The 17,029-nt window shown below is 40.2% G+C and overlaps 1 non-coding gene across 1 annotated transcript; it reads right to left on the bottom strand.

Annotated features, from left to right (window-relative positions):
- Nucleotides 1-6,348: 6,348 nt before the first annotated feature.
- On the bottom strand, nt 6,349-6,453 carry LOC122684030. The gene has a single exon (XR_006337925.1). It is a non-coding gene; the product is annotated as a U6 spliceosomal RNA (small nuclear RNA).
- Nucleotides 6,454-17,029: the final 10,576 nt, after the last annotated feature.

Here is a 17,029-nt window from a genome sequence, read left to right as displayed (position 1 = left end):
CAGGAATCGAACCGGGGTCTCTTGCATTGCAGGTGGGTTCTTTACCAACTGAGCTATGAATGCTTCCCATTTTCACTCAGTCCAGGATGTGTTAGCAATGAATGCATTTGAAATGCATTTACAAATCTCTTAGACTCTTTATACTAGTGAAATTCATGACTCTGCCCGCTTTGTGTGGCCTTGCAAATGTTCTCATGCATATTGGCTCTTGATTTTTCTAAAATCCTTTGGCTTTTGCTATGATGCACATAATTTAGCAGTGGGTTATCATGTATTATTTTATAATTGATTTACATTGTTCTCTAATTGATTTTCTGTCTGAGTCACATCACTGAAAACACATGAAGAATCTCTCTGGAAGCTTAAAGAGACTGAAGGAAAACTACCATCTCTTACTGGAAAAAAATCTTATAAGCAAACCACTATTCTGTGTGTGTGTGTGTGTGTGTGTGTGTGTGTGTGTACATATAGAATTGGTGACAAAGAGTCTTAATATTCCCTTAAGCTTGATTAAAATTGGACAGGCTTCTTTTTGACTCCAGGCCTGACCTCCCTATTCTTGGAGCATTTACTTTGGAAAATTTGCAAATAATTTCTCTTTCTTTTTGAGGTGTAAATTTTTCAAAGGCTTCTTGCCAGTTTTGCAACCCACGAAGCCCTTTTCAAGGACCTGCAAGTCATCCTTCTGCATCAAGGAGTGTAGTGCCCCTACCTCCCAGGCTCTGTGGCATAGTAGAAACCTACTTTTAAAGGAGAAAGAATTCACTAATTACCCAAGAACATCAAAGAACTGTCATCGCCTCCTTCTTTGTGATTTTTTTTTTCCCAAGTCTAAAACCAATTTTCTTACAAACCATGAGTTCGAAGGACCGTGTGTATGAGTCTCAACCGTTGACCACCCTGTGCTGCCAACAATTTCAGGTTATTCCAGCTCTAACTGAGCATCTGCTCAATAACAGGCACACAGCTTTGGCCTGGAGTTTCAAACATGACCAAGATCTAGGCCACAGATCTGAGGACTATACAGTGGAGTGGACCGGTCATGGTCATGGAGTCAACTTCCCTTGGAATCAGTTAGCTTTGCTGTTTCATGGCCACAACCTGTACCTTCCACCTCCTGCAACCTCCCTCCAGTGAGTCTGCAGGAGTCCAGAGAAATAAGTTTCTACGAGCCCTTGAAAATATTCTGTCTCTCCTGTGAACCCAATGGACCTCTTGTTCTCCCTAGTACAGTCTGTGATTGTGGAGTGCTCCGTACATACGCTGCATAATTAAATGCAATTTCTGCCTCATGATTAAAATTAACAGGTGATTGATATTTAATGATACATCAACTTGATGTTTCATCAGAAATCTGCATTAGAAAAATTATACTTTAATATGTACAACTGAGAAAGTCACATCGGGGACCCCTAGGAAATCACAGTTGCCAAAGTTGTGATGTCTACCTAGCAATTACTAAATAGTATTTTAATAAAGCCAAATTTAAGAAAAAAAAAAAAAAACCCTTGTTGTTGTTGTTTAGTCACTCAGCCATGTCTGACTTGTTGTGATCCCATGGATAGTAGCACCCCAGGCTCCTCTATCCATGAAATATCCCAGGCAAGAATACTGGAGTGGGTTGCCATTTCCTCCTCCAGGGAATTTTCCCAGATCAAGGATTGAACCCACATCTCCTGTATTGACAGGCAGATTCTTTACCTCTGAGCCACCTGGAAAATTCACTGAGATATTAATCCTTAGATATTCCTTTTAGAATTAACAGGATTTACTCATTTTACTTCAAATTTGACTTTTTTTGCATATGTGTGAATTAGCCTAGTCTAGATGTTTCTTAATTAGTTTAAAAATAGATCTTTATATTTTATTATATTCTTTACATTCTTTAATCCTAAAGCCATGCACATCCCAAATTTGCAAGGAATGTACCAATTTATTCTATTCTATTTTTTGTATCAGCACAGTTCAGTTCAGTTCAGTTGCTCAGTCGTGTCTGACTCTTTGCGACCCCATGGACTGCCACACACCAGGCCCCCCTGTCCATCACCAACTCCCAGAGTTTACTCACACTCATGTCCATCGAGTTGGTCATGCCATCCATCCTCTGTTGTCCCCTTCTCCTCCTGCCCCCAATCCCTCCCAGCATCAGGGTCTTTTCCAATGAGTCAACTCTTCGCATGAGGTGGCCAAAGTATTGGAGTTTCAGCTTCAGCATCATTCCTTCCAATGAACACCCAGGACTGATCTCCTTTAGGATGGACTGGTTGGACCTCCTTGCAGTCCAACCAGCCAGTACCTTGCAGTACCAAGTCAGCCAGTGTTAATTCCAATTCAGTGTTCAAAGTACATCAAACTTCAAAATGCAAAAGGACAACCTTTTGCAATAAAAATGGCACAAAGTTGATTTGTTGTACAATGGTTCCAGTCTTTGTTTGGGGAAGGAAGATGAGACTCTACAGATGTTGCCCAAAGAAACCAAGGCAGGAGCTTCGGCTAAGTTGCAAATGATCAGAGCAGGTTTGGTGATCACTGGAGCAGGGATAATATACACTGTGTTTGTTTACAGTCTAGTCAATGAGGATTCATAATATATTGGGTGTAACAAATCCTGCAATTAGCCAGCACGTTTCTTGTGAGGCAGGTTCATGTTCAGCATCTTACTTGGTGTAAAGGAGATACCACAAAAGCAGGGGACATGGTGCTGTGTGTTATGGGTTGAATTGTGTCCTCCCCACAGAAAAGTTAAAAGTCCTAAACCCCAGCACCTATGAATATGACTGTATTTGGAAACTGGGTCTTTGCAGATACTATACAACTAAGATGGGGCCATTAGGGTGAGCCCTAATCAATACGGCTGCTATCCTGATGAGAAGACGGAAATTCAGATTTAGACATAGACACGCACGTGATGACAGAGGCAGAGATTAGGATGAGGAAGCTGCAAGCCAGGGAAGACCAACGGTGGTCAACAGCCACTAGAAGCAAAGAAAGAATAAAGGAAGAATTCTCCCCTGACGTTTTCAGAAGAAGGGACCTACTGACTCCTTGATTTTGGCCTTCTAGCTTCCCAAACTGTGAAATAATAAACGTCTGTTGCATCAAGGCAGCCAGATTATGGTGTTTTGTTACAGGATCCCTAGGAACTAACACACCTCCTCTTCAAAACCCACCACGACACAGACCTTTGTGGGTCACCAGCTTTGTACTGGAAAGTGAAAGTGTTAGTCTCTCAGTTGTGTCCGACTCTGGACGACCCCGTGGACTGTAGCCCGCCAGGCTCCTCTGTTCACGGGATTCTCCAGGCAAGAATGCTGGAGTGGGTTGCCATTTCCTCCTCCAGGGGATCTTCCCTACCCAGGACCTGAACCCAGGTCTCCTGCATTGCAGGAAGATTCTTTACTTTCTGAGCCACCAGGGAAGCCAGCTTTGTACTAAACAGTGGGTTATTTCCGGGGATGCCAAGATGAATAAACTGTGGCTGGTCTCTTGAAGAAGAGTGCATATTTTGCACAGTTTGGATGCTTTGGCATAGCTGGGCATGATAGCAGATGGAAGCCCTGAAAAAGAAGTTTTGGTTTCTTGCAGCACATACTTTCAAACAATAGCTGTATTGCGAACCTCTCCTCGGGGCTACAGGATACTTTGTAAAGATGTAGATTTGTAATGATAAAACCTCACCACAGACTGTTATGCAAACTGTAGTTTTCAGCTCCTATTTTTATTAAGGAGACATTTCTGTAGGCTAGAAGATTAAAGGTGGGAATTGTAAATCATTGCTTCTCTTCATGTTATTTTGAAATCTCCTGTATGGCTCCAGCAGAGAGAAATCTGTGTACTTTACCATGGTCTGGTCCTGAGTTTGTATTTCTTCTTGGTAATTGTTTTTCAGTTTTGCAAGCAGCTTTGTGAAATTGCATCTCTTTCTGTCAAATATGTGTGATGTTTGATTTTAGGAAAGCATTAGTGGTCACTGGTAAATGTGGGATATTTACACTGGTGATTGCATTAAAGGCAAAAGCACCTCTTGTTCTCTAAGGCTTTTATTTCATTCCAACTCTCAGCATTTTTAATATGGAAGAGAATTTTGAGGACAAATCAACAGTGGGAGGAATCCTGAGATATTCGGGCACTATTAGGGGTATTGCTTTAAAATTATTGTTTGGATTCATCTTTTTGAAACCTTAACAATGGTGTCTGACAAGTAAATTACAATGAATCAATCTTTTTACCATATGCTCTCAGTATTCAATATGAACATCTACCCTGAGGTCTTGTAAACTAACCATAGACTTTTCTTAAGGAATATTACAAGAGAAGTTATCCAGCATTTCTCACCTCATTTGATGCAAATACAATAAATTATGAGCTCTAGAAAAACTAAGAAGGATATAGAATCAAATACTATATCTTTCAGTGAGCAAATTAAAATTTGATAATTAGAGTTATCATACATCTAACTCCTGGGTATTGAACTCCTTCTTTCTCTATCACTCTCTTTCACAGAAACATATCTGGGAAAACTCAAATAAGGACTTAGATTTAGATGTTATCTTCTTCCCCTCCTTTCCTTTCCTCAGGAAAAAATTTCAGGCCAAGAGTAATGACTTTTTCATGATTATACAGATGAGAGTATATGAGTGTATATACTCCCGTGTCTTCAGGACTGCAGGCGGATTCTTTACAGTCTGAGCGACCACAGTAGCCCTGACATGGGGCTTAGCAAAATGATAATCTAAGATCTCAGAACTTCTCTATCCCCAGTTTCAAAACCTTGTCCCCGAGAGGTGCTTCTGTGATGGAAATTGTTATTCATCCTTGTCCTGTTTATGGCAAAGGAAAACTATGAATGCTGTACTTATTGAGAGATGAAAAGGACAAAAATTTACCCCTTCTCTTGAGACTTTGGTGACTTTTACTAATAATGTTTTCATTCAAAACAGCAACACAACCTCAGTTTTATCAGTGAAAAGCAGACTTACGTCACTTCTAGCAAAATAGAAGACAGTTGGTTTGTGATTTTTAATGTGCATGCCCCGCATCACCTGAAATTCTTAATCCCACTGGGTATGTAATTATGTGGTTTTCCCTCCATTGCAGAAACAGCAGGTCCTTGCTCATTTCACTGGTGGTCATACCCCTGGGCTCTGTCTACATTATGGACACACTGAAGCTCACAGGTTTGGCATTTGGACAGCATCTTTGACCCCAAGTCTTAATGGTGCTCATTACCGGCTTGCTTTGTCTAGGTTTCTGTGAGCTGTACCTTGAGAGAGAGTTCTGTGAACAGCTGAAGCTGTTCTGAGCCTTGCAGTAAAATCTGGCCATGACGTGACATTGACCTCCCTGGGCTGGGATCCTGCCCTCAAGAATGCGATCATACAGAACGTGTCAGCAGCCCACATCCCAGATGCCTATTAAACACCAGATGCAAGTTCATGAATAATTTTCACACTCCTGACTCAACCGCGTTATGACTCAGAATCTATGCTGCTATCTCTTTTAGGACGCAGTGTTTGTCCCTATAACCTCCGCGTGGTGAAATGTGCAAATTGTGCTTTCTGAGATCCAATGGAATAATCATTGCGTCTGTGAGCTGGCTAAGTAAGATATATTGGCACTTTCCTTTAGGTGACCATTTAGAGGCACTTTCCTTTAGGTGACCATTTTGCTCTTGAATGTGCTGCTGGAAGTTCACTACCCGTAATCTGTAGACCCCATCTACAGTCTCTTTTCCAGGCTTTTTCCCTGAACAGAATATTAATCTATCAAATAACTTCAAAAAAGAAAGAACCCCTGAGAGGTGCCAGGGAGAAGTGAAGCAACAAGATGAGACACATTGAGCAGGAGAGTTGGAGTTGAAGCTGGAATCAGTCTGCAGATTTAGGGACCAGAAGGTACAAATAAAATATGCAAATTGGGTGAAAGGTTATTCTGCAAGGTCAACAAGATGGCACATATGTTTTATGATGAATAAGTAATCAAGGCAAATGAGTATCCCATTTATTTGATTCATTCAGAAGTATTTTTATGTTTCAAATAATTCTAATATTAACAAACTAAGCAATTCTTTATGTTTTGTAAAGACTTTTTCCACTTAAGATCATGAAGGATGTTGCTCTGCAATTTTCTTTCAATGTCCTTGTCAGGTTTTGGCATTGAGATTACGCTGGCCTCAGAAAACAATTTGGAAGTATCCCTTTCTCTTTTATGTTCTGGTGATGTTTGTATATGTTTGGTACTATTTTGTCTTTACATGTTTGATAGAACTCACAGGCAAAATTTTTCTGAGCCTAGAGTTTGTAGGAAATGTTTGATAAATTCACTTTTTTTTTGTTTTGTTTTTTATTAAAAAATATGGAACGCTTCACGAATTTGCGTGTCATCCTTGCGCAGGGGCCATGCTAATCTTCTCTGTATCATTCCAGATAAATTCACTTTTTAATAGACGTACAACTATTTAGGTTTTCTGTTTATCTTGTCAGTTTTGGATAGTTGTGTCTTTCAAGATCATTCAGAAAACATGCATGTCACTTATCAATCATGTGTTGGCTACCATAAAGGATTCAGAGAAAACACACACAGCCATGACAGAGACCACGCAAACTTTAAAAGTAAGGGAGGAGAAACTTGAGTCTGAAAACTTTTTCTGAAGACAAAGTGAAAACTCCTAGAGGACAGGTAACAGTGATACTGTAGAATTCACAAGGACAAGAATCTGGTAAGTCTCCTTGGGGTCAGGAGGGTGATATTTGAGGTGGCCCATGAAGATGAGAGAGTGTTCCTGGTGGCTCAGCTGGTAAAGAATCCGCCTGCAATGCAGGAGACCTGGGTTTGATCCCTGGGTTGGGACGATCCCCTGGAGAAGGGAAAGACTACCCACTCCAGTATTCTGGCCTGGAGAATTCCATGGCATAGAATACTATACCATTATATATATATAGTATAGAATACTATACCCCATGTATAGTCCATGGGGTCAGGAAGAGTCAGACATGACTGAGCAACTTTCACTCTGAAGATGAGATGGGGCTTCCCAGGTGACTCAGTAGTAAAGAGTCAGCATGCCAATGCAGGCAACACAGAAGATGCTTGTTCAGTCTGTGGGTCAGGAAGACTCTCTGGAGGAGGGAATGACAACTCACTGCAGTATTCTTGCCTGGAGAATTCCATGGACAGAGGAGCTTGGAAGGCTGCAGTCCCTGGGCTCAAAAAGAGTTAGACATGACTGAGCATTCAAGCATCATATGAAGATGAGATGGATTTTAATAGGAGAAGAAGGGGAAGGGAGCAGCTGATATTCCAGAGAAAAATAAAGACAGGAGCAGAGACAGACAAGTGGAGATTTGTTGAGTAATTAAGTTGTGGGTAATAAACAAGGTGAATATATGAAAAGATCCTCACCTGTCAAATAGTCTAGTTGGTTTATGGCCTCACGTTAGGACATTCCACACAAGCTATTATAGATTCCAGTGAGCTTTCACATTTAAACAGAAGCAATGCTCTTTTTTCCACTACCCCTCACAATTTGATTCTTATTTTTCATGCAACTTGCATTGAGATAAAAGCTGCACACATATCTTAACATCCCAGCTTGGTAAGTGTGTGGAGACATGGAGTGCACATACCTGCCTTCATTCAGAATGTTTCCATCTTCCCAGGAATCCGCCTCCTGTTCTTTCCCTGTCAATCCTCAGCCCATCCAGGGGAAAATCCATTCTTGTTTCTCTAATTAGTTTAGTTTTGTACAACTAAAATATACAATGTGGATGTTTTTGTGTCCAGCATGTTTCACTTAACATTTTTCTATAAGATTAATCCATGCTATTAAGCATCTCAAAAGTTTGGTTTAACTGTGTGTGTTAGTCACTCAGTCGTGTCTGACTCTTAGTGACCCCATGGACAGTAGCCTGTCAGGCTCTTCTGTCCATGGACTTCTCCAGGCAAGAATACTGGGTTGAGTAGCCATTCCCTTCTCCAGGTGATCTTCCCAACCCAAGGATTGAACCCGGGTATCCTGCATTGCAGGCAGATTGTTTATCAACTGAGCCACCAGGGAAGTCTTTGTTTTTAACAACTCAGTAGTAATTCATTAAATTAATATATCTCAGTGGGTCATCACTTCTCCTGTTGATGGATTTTAGGCCTATTTTTAGTTTGGGGTATTTTAAGTAAATGCAGTCACTTTGTAGAATATTCTCCAAGTGTTAATACGACTGTGAGTTTCATCCATGTTTTTATGTGTAGTTGTTCTGTTTTACTGCTGAGTAGTACAGATTGTATCGATACACTGCAGTTTTTTAAATCCACTTACCAGTTGATGGACACTAGAATTTTTTCTGGGTTTTGACTGTAATAAGATAATATGAATATACACATGCAAGTTTAATTGTAGCTATTTGTTTTCATTTATCCTGAGTAAATACTAAGGAGTTGAACTGCAAGATCAAAACAGTCAATTCTAAAGGAAATCCATCCTGAACATTCATTGGAAGGAATGTTGCTGAAGCTGAAGTTCTGATACTTTGGCCACCTGGTGTGAAGAGTTGACTCATTGGAAAGAATCCCGATGCTGGGAAAGGTTGAAGGCATGAGGAGAAGGGGACAACAGAGGATAAGATGGTTGGATGGTGTCATCAACTCAATGGACATGAGTTTGAGCAAACTGTAGGAGATAGTGGAGGACAGGGAAGCCTGGCATCCTGCAATCCATGGGTCACAAAGAGTTGGACATGACTGAGCGACTGAACACCACCACCTATGAGGACATTTCAGGAAGAGATTAGCATTTGAATCAGCAGACAAAATAAAGAAGACCACCTTCACTAATGCGTGTTGGCAACACCCACCAGGCTGAGAGACTGAATAGAACAAAGCAGTGGAGGACATATGAACTGACTCACTGTGCTTCAGCTGGGATACCCACCTTCTCTGTCCCCTGCGCTCCTGGTTCTCCAGCCTTTGGACTCTGACCAGGAGTTACACCTTCTATCCCCTGGTTCTCAGGCCAACTGACTCCAATTCATACCATCATTTCCCCTGGTTCTTATGCCTTTGAATTTCCATGAAACAACTCCACCTGCTTTCCCGGTTCTCCTGCTTGCAGGCAGAAGATCATGGGACTTTTCACCTCCATAACCCAATGGGCCAATTCCTGTGATAAATCTCATCTTATGTTGTTGTTGGTGGTCAGTCATTAAGTCCTGTGAGACTCCTTGCAACCCCAATGGGCTGCAGCATGTCTGGCTCCTCTGTCCTCCTCTGTCTGCTGGAGTTTGCTCACATTCATGGCCATTGAGTCAGTGAAGCTATCTAACCATCTCATCTTCTGTTGCCCCCTTCTACTTTTGCCTTCAATCTTTTCCAGCATCAGGGTCTTTTTCAATGAGTTGTCTCTTCACACCAGATGGCCAAAGTATTGGAGCTTCAGTAACAGTGCTTCCAATGAATATTCAGGGTTGTTTTCCTTTAGGATTGAATGGTTTGATCTCCTGACTGTCCAAAGGAGTCTCAAGAGTCTTTACCACCACAGATCAAAAACATCAATTCTTTGGTGCTCAACTTTCTACATGGTCCAACTTTAACATCCATACATGACTACTGGAAAAGCCATAGCTTTTATTATACATACTTTTGTCCACAAAGTAATGTCTGCTTTTGAATACACTGTCTAGGTTTGTCATAGTTTTTCTTCCAAGGAGCAAGCGTCTTTTTAATTTCATGGTTGCAGTCACCATCCACAGTGTTCTCTTCTTATGTATCTCTCTATTCATCCTATTTGTTCTGTTTCTCTAGAAACTTTAATTCAGCATCTCACACTTTCTCCTACTAATCTGTCTCACTTGACTCCAAGAACACAGGTAGAGCTTTTTACTATCACAATGTTCAGAAGGGGAGACAGATCAGAGAAGTGAGGGAACTCAGGACCTCTGACTTCCACTCACAACACCCATCACCAGCCTTGGGAAAGGTTTGTTCTCCTGCTGGTGGAACAAGCCCAGACTGTAATAAGCCATTATTTAACTTCCTCAGGAGAACCTGGTGAGGCCATAAGGGTTATCTGCAGGCAAGGGCCCCTCATCAGCTCTTGTGAGACCTGAGGAGAAGGGTCTAGTCTTCAATAAAATGTTTCATTCACTCCCAGTGAATTCACACCCTTTCAGTTCATTGAGAAGTTTGCTTTAGCTTCTCACTGTTAACTTTTTAAGAGTGCTGCTGGGTGATTAAAGTGAAAGGAATGCTAGGGGAAGCAAGACAGCTACTTCCAACTTTCTTATAGCTTCTTGAAGTGATATTGCCTCTAAATTTATTTTCTAATTAAAAACAACATAAGAGCCTTGGTTTTTTTTTAAGCCCCAGTTTTCTAGTTATGTCAAAAGAAATTTGAAAAATTAGAAGGAACTAATTTTGACTTTCTATGTTTTTCTCTGGGAAATGTTTCTGCCTTGTCTGTTCCTAGACTGTGTTTATCGATCTTCTATATATATATATATTCTTTTTCCTGCAGAATACTACACACTTATTCCTGTGCTTGAAGGGTGACATCAGATAAGAAACAGAGAGAGAGTTGGAAGAGCTCTTATACCACCAGTGGGTCCATGTCTCCATTTCTCCAGTTATCGCCTGTTTCATTTCATTTTCTTTTGCCTGGATTTTGTCTACCCCACCCAGCTTGCTAAAGTTCAATGACTTCATATGATCTATTTCTTTCCTGCCTTTACTTGTTTCTTGAATACATTAATTCATCTTTTGATAGTCATTGGCCAGCATACGTATTTTTTAACGAAAAAGATAAGTGAGATAGGTAACGCTACAGACTCCCAAAGACCTCCATGTCAAAATGCCCATTGTTGGGGAATATGATGTGTTACGTGGAATTAAGGTTGCAAAAGAAATGAAGTTGAAATTAGCTGAACTTGAAAGAAGGCAATCATCCCGTGTTATTCTAGTGGCCCCAGTGTAATCACACAGGCCCTTAAAAGTTGAAGTAGAAGGAATCAGGGAGTGTGTGAGATGGATAGGACAATGGAAGAAGAGGTCAGAGAGATTTGGGGTGTGAAAGGAACAGGAGGCATTCTTGTTGGATTTGGAAAGGGAAGGAGTCAGGAAACAAAGAATATGCAGGCAGCCTCTGCAAACTGGAGGAGCAACAACAACAGAAATGGATTTTCCCTTAGAAGCTGCAGCAAGAATTTGGCCCAGACAATGCCTTGATTTGGGTCCAAACACCCATTTCAGACCTTTGGCTTCCAGCATAGTAAGGAAACTAAGGTGTATTGTTTTAAGCCCCCAAGGGATAGTTTGTTAGAGCAGTCCTGGGGAACCAATCCAATGAGGAAGCTAAAGGTGCACTGGAATGCTGACAATCATGATTAAAACACGGCTTTCTAGAATCGAGCTTCTCTGTTGCCTTTGAGTGCGTGCTGGGGAGGCTGAGCCTGCATGGATGTGGGGCTGGCAAGTGGGGGTGGGGGTGGGGGGGCTGGTTGTCATGGGAACGTGTGCACAAAAGCCTTCACTTTAACACGGTCCTTTCTTCAAATGATATATGATGATTGTATGTGTGTGTGTACGAGCATGTGTTCTCAAATTTTGTTTTGACATTCATACATTTTTTAAATTAGCTTTTATTGGAGTATAGTTGCTTTACAGTGTTGTGACATTCATATATTTTTAATATACCAGCGGCCTAAACACTGGGTATGGAGAAAGCTCTGTGATGTCCCAATGAGCATTTCTGAGCATCTCCATCTTTAGAGAGAACCCCTATCAATCTCTGAGTGTTTTATTGCACTGATTTTACTGTTGATCCCTCAGGCAATTAAGACCATGAAATACAGCATATTCTCTCCTATCTTTGAGGAACTTTTTTCCCCTTTCTAACTATACACAGAATTACAGATAAAACCGCAGGCTCCTTTCCTATGTTTTCCATATATATATATATATATATATATATATATATAGATATATATATAAAAACATAACATTTTAAACATATAAAGCCTGAAGAAATGAACAAAATAAATGTAAGCATCTATGCAACATAAAATCCAAATGATAAATCAACTGCCTCTTTAAGCAATGAAGGCATGCAATTATATAGAGTGGTTCCTGGCATTTAAATTATGATGTAGAATTAAACTAGTGGGAAATATTTTCCTGCCATCGTGTAGTCTGTTTATATTTTCATAGCTATTTAACTTTTTGTCTTGTTTTGCTAAAATATTTTTTCTTGAATTGCGCCATATACATTCTGTGTCCTAGAAACCCTGCCTGCCTTTTATCTGTGGTGTTTTTAGTGAATACAGCTAGCACGGCATGACACTTTTGTCTGTCCTGTATTCTTCATTGAACTAAAAGTATAAATACATAATAGGAGACTGCATTTATAAATATTAATGAAAAGGCAATGTGATTGCTTTTATCAGTTTTATGCAAATTTCAGAAACAAATTCCAGCCTTAAACACTTGTTATGATCCCTATGAAAATCAGCGAGAACCAACTTCTCCTATCATAGTAGATAATTGTTCTCTATGCGGAATTTTTTTTTTTATAGCAACTTACTGAGACCTTGAGTTCTGTTTTTATTATATTCAAATGAGTGACAGTCTTTCCAGATAGCAGTAAAACCAGTGATATAAAGAAAATATACCAAGAATGTTTATAAATTATTATATTCTTAGATACTATGAGCTGAATTGTGTCCCCAGCCCCACCCCAAATTCATATATTTAAGTCCTGGCCCGCCAGTACTTCAGAAACTGACTGTCCTTGGAGGTACAGGCTGTAAAGTGGTGATTAGGTTAGCTGAGGTTACTAGAGTGGGTCCTGGTCCAATATGAACAGTGTCCTTGTAAGAAGAGATGAGGACACAGGCATGTATGGAGTGGAGAAGTTATGAAGACACAGGGAGAAGACGGCCACATACAGGCCAAGGAGACGGGCCTCAGGAGAAAGCCCCGGGGATGCACACATCGTTCTCAGACTTTTCAGCCTCCGTGTGGCTCAGCTGGTAAAGAATCTGCCTGCAATGCAGGCAGACCTGGATTCGATGCCTGGGTTGGAAGATCTCCTGGAGAAGCGAAAGGCTACCCACTCCAGTATTCTGACCTGGAGAATTCCATGGACTGTATAGTCCATGGGGTCGCAAAGAGTCAGACACGGCTGAGTGACTTTCACTTACTTACTTACTTAATCTGAGAAAATACATTTCTGCTGTTTACCAGTTTGGGTTCTTTTTTTTTTTTTTTCTTTTCGATGGTAGCCCCAACAAACCAATAGGCTAGATCTAGATCTTGGAAACCAGCAACTCAGCTCCTCCAAATGAAGGAGAGGATTGAACATGGAGTCTCAATAACTACCATTTCTTCTAGACAAGAAATCGGTGATCTTGACAATGATTTTACAATTTTTAGAATTTTTAACTGATTTGTTTACATTTTGATTAGCATGCCCTTGAAACACATTCAAAATTAAATAGAACTTTTAAAGGCATACATTTTACATTAATTTATTTTACTATTGTTTTCAGTTAATAATCATATTAAAATTTCCTACTCTGCTCTATCTTTCCTAGATCTCAGGTTTACATTTTTGTCCAATCTTTGAATTTCAAAAATCCCCAAGCAAGAATTAACTGGAGAAACTAGACTATTTATAAGGTTTGCAATCATTACAAGAAAGTGAAAGTGTTCACTGCTCAGTGGCGTCCCATTCTTTTCAACCCCATGGACTGTAACCTGCCAGGCTCCCCTCTCCATGGAATTTTTCAGGCAAGAATACTGGAGTGGGTTGCCAATCCCTTCTTTGGGGGATCAAACCCAGGCCTGTGGCATGGCAGGCAGATTCTTTACCATCTAAGCCACTAGGGAAGCCCAATCACATCATTACATGCTCTTTTATAAACAGAGTTTACATTTAAAGTAGACAGATGGCTAGTGTTCCCACATTTATTTTTTTCTTCAACTACATGTACTACCCTTTCTAAATATAGAACTTTAAGATTAGCACTGGAAGCAAGAAATCACTGGAAAATTGAATGAGGGAAAATAAATTGGAAAATATGTGAACGTCAGATGAGGTAAAATACTTCGACATGTACACTTCAAAGCAAAGGCAATTTTGTACAATAATTTTCAAAGTTACTTCCTTATTGCTGTTAGGAGGAATAACAACCCAGGATTTTTTTTATTTCTCCACCCTTTTGCAAATTTCTATAACATTTTGGTCATGTAGATATTTATCATATTTGGGAAGATTCTCTAAACAGTTGTTCATTGTCTCAAAAACTGTGAGGTTTTAAATCATGAAAGTGTATTTAGGTAAAAAAAGATAAACAGAGGCAAGACTGGTTTTTTAAACAAGTAGTACAAACATTAAAAGCATGGCTCACTGTTGTTTACTTTAATGTATTGATTGTATATTTGCTTCTTTTTGTCTACAAGGTAAGTAAAGTGGCACATGTGTTATTGATCACTTTCTACAAGAAGGTTTTTTAATTAGATCACTTCTGAGTTATAATCTTTTTCTTGCCTTTAAGTAATTTATAATCAATGCCTGTTTAGAAGTAAAAAAAAAATGGTGGATATTTAGTGTACAATAACTTCAGTGTTCAAGTCAATTAACCATTATACCATGACCCAAGGATAAATTAATTGCTGGAAAAAAGCAATGCTATTCTAGTTTATTCATTGAAGCTTGTGAGAATAAGCTGTTTTCCCTTTAAAGCTTTTCTATGAGCTTCCAAAACATGAAGACTGCCACACGCTCTTTTTCCAATGATCATATTTTTGAACAGGCAATTATTAATCAGTTTCTCTCAGTATTATTAAAATTTTCTATTAATACAGACTACATTGGAAAACTAGACCAATTGTGACAAAAATTATAAATGTATGTGTAATATCTGAAATTAAGTAAATCACTATTTTTTTTTTAACTTTTCCAAAGACTTAAAGGAACTTCTTTGCATATAACTCTTATAAGTGACAGGGTACTTTTGAAATTTTACATTTACCTTAAAATGGTCTTTTAAATTCTGAGTTGTTATTTTAATTTATATTCATTTATTAATTTGTATGGAACATCAACCATATAGCAGGCTGTCTTCGAAGCTCTAACATTTTACTAAAAATATATCAGTTCCCAAGTCATCCTTGGCTGGGGGAGTAAGTGCCCTGTGCATTTTGTAGGGTCCCGGGTCCCCAGGGCTCCACTTGCGGTGGTGTGTTCACTGCGCACAAGGCCAGTGGACTTGCCCTTGCCGCCTCTGTCTGCAGACAAGGAAGCACAGAGTTGCACACAAATGCAGACCCCAGAGCCCACTGTGTGCATTCTGACTTTCACTGGAAATGAAACTTTGAGTAAACTGCAGACATTTAACTCATTCATATGGAATGTTATGACTCTGCAGTGTTAGAGGGGAAATGGGGGAGTTCTTTGACCATTCTTCCAGCCATATATCGTAGAGCAGAGGTCAACGCCAATTCTTTTAGGAAGATATTAAAGAAGGAAAAAGCATGAGTTTGAGCGAGCTCCGGGAGTTGGTGATGAACAGAGATGCCTGGTGTGCTGGAGTCCATGGCGTCTCGAAGAGTTGGACATGACTGAGCGACTGAACTGAATTGAAAGAAAGGAAAAAGCTATCACCTTAAGCTCCGAATTTTCTCCCAAGCTTCAGTTTCTCTCTTTCTTTTTTCTATTGTGCTATTTTGAAAGAATTGAAATTTAGAGCTATTGGAAAGATGAAAATAATCTGGTTTTAACCAAATATCTCACTATTTCTATCTAAAATATCTGCAGTTCCTTAGTGGCAAATACTTTTATGGTAGAGGAAGGAAGCATGTGGGTTGGGAAGAGGTCACAGTGCTTCCAAAAATGCAAACAGCTCCGCTGCTCACACCTAGAACTAGTCCCAGGCAGTGGAGGGGTGGGAGTGGGGGGTTGGAGGCAGGGTAGAAGAGGGGGCAGATTTTGAATCAGAGGGGCAAACAGGAGGCCGAGGGTTCAGAAGGAGACTTGGGGGGTTACAAAGATCCTGCCCCCAAGTTACCCTGTTTGTTCCTCATGAGAGGCCCAGGAGGTCCAGCGTTGCAGGATCTCCACATGGCATGTGTGGAAGGAGGGATGCTAAAGACCCAGCTCCTTGCCTAGGATAGTGTTGCTCAGTCAGGGGCTCAGCGATGGGATGTGGGCTGTGGAGAGGAGCCCCTGAGAAGGACACAGCCCAAGGAACCCTCTGGGGAGCAAGTCTGCCTCTGGTGGGGGTACATCCACACCGCCACTGCTGCTCAAGGCCTGCTGGTTGGAAATGCACTTGCAGTTTTAGATGCCAGTTCAGTTCAGTTCAGTCACTCAGTCGCGTTCGACTCTTTGCGACCCATGGACTGCAATACGCCAGTCAGATACGAATTCGATACCAGATATCAATTAGATTCTGTAATTACAAAAGCATGATCATTCTTTTTGCAGACCAAACCTGTGGATTATGACTCGTTAACTCCTGTAATTTATTGTATCCAAAATCCTGTGTAGCTAGCTTGTGCAGATTTGTAGGTTTAAAAAAAATTTCAAGTATTAGCCACACCACACAAAGTGTTTTCTTGTTTGGGTCATAAATTGGGCCTAAGTGCAATGTTTAAAGGCCAGTAGATGTTTTAACAACACCATAAATATAAATTCAGCACAATAGAGCTCATATTGACTTCAAGGAAACAGTACCATTCAATGACTGAGGGACAGGCTCCATTTTTCAATTGCTCTCTGTTGTGAATATTTCTATTACCTTGGCCAAGTTTTCATTTTAACCAGAATGTTTCTCTCAGGAAAGAGCCACCTGCATCACTCTTTGTTAAATAGACACAGAATCAAAATAGGCTAAACAATATTGCAGGTGTTTATGCTACAGAAGACATTTCTGTACATAGTTACCCAGACATCAGTCACGCCTCCTGCAGGTTTTAGTAACACATGTAAGAGTTTTTAAATTGAACATTTGCTGTGTAGATCTTTGGTTGTAAGTAGCTGACA

The sequence above is a fragment of the Cervus elaphus genome, chromosome 25 (genome assembly GCF_910594005.1).
Source record: "Cervus elaphus chromosome 25, mCerEla1.1, whole genome shotgun sequence".
NCBI classification, from domain to species: Eukaryota; Metazoa; Chordata; class Mammalia; order Artiodactyla; family Cervidae; genus Cervus; species Cervus elaphus.
The sequence above is the reverse complement of the archived record's forward strand: the minus strand, read 5'-3'. Positions and strand labels throughout refer to the sequence as shown.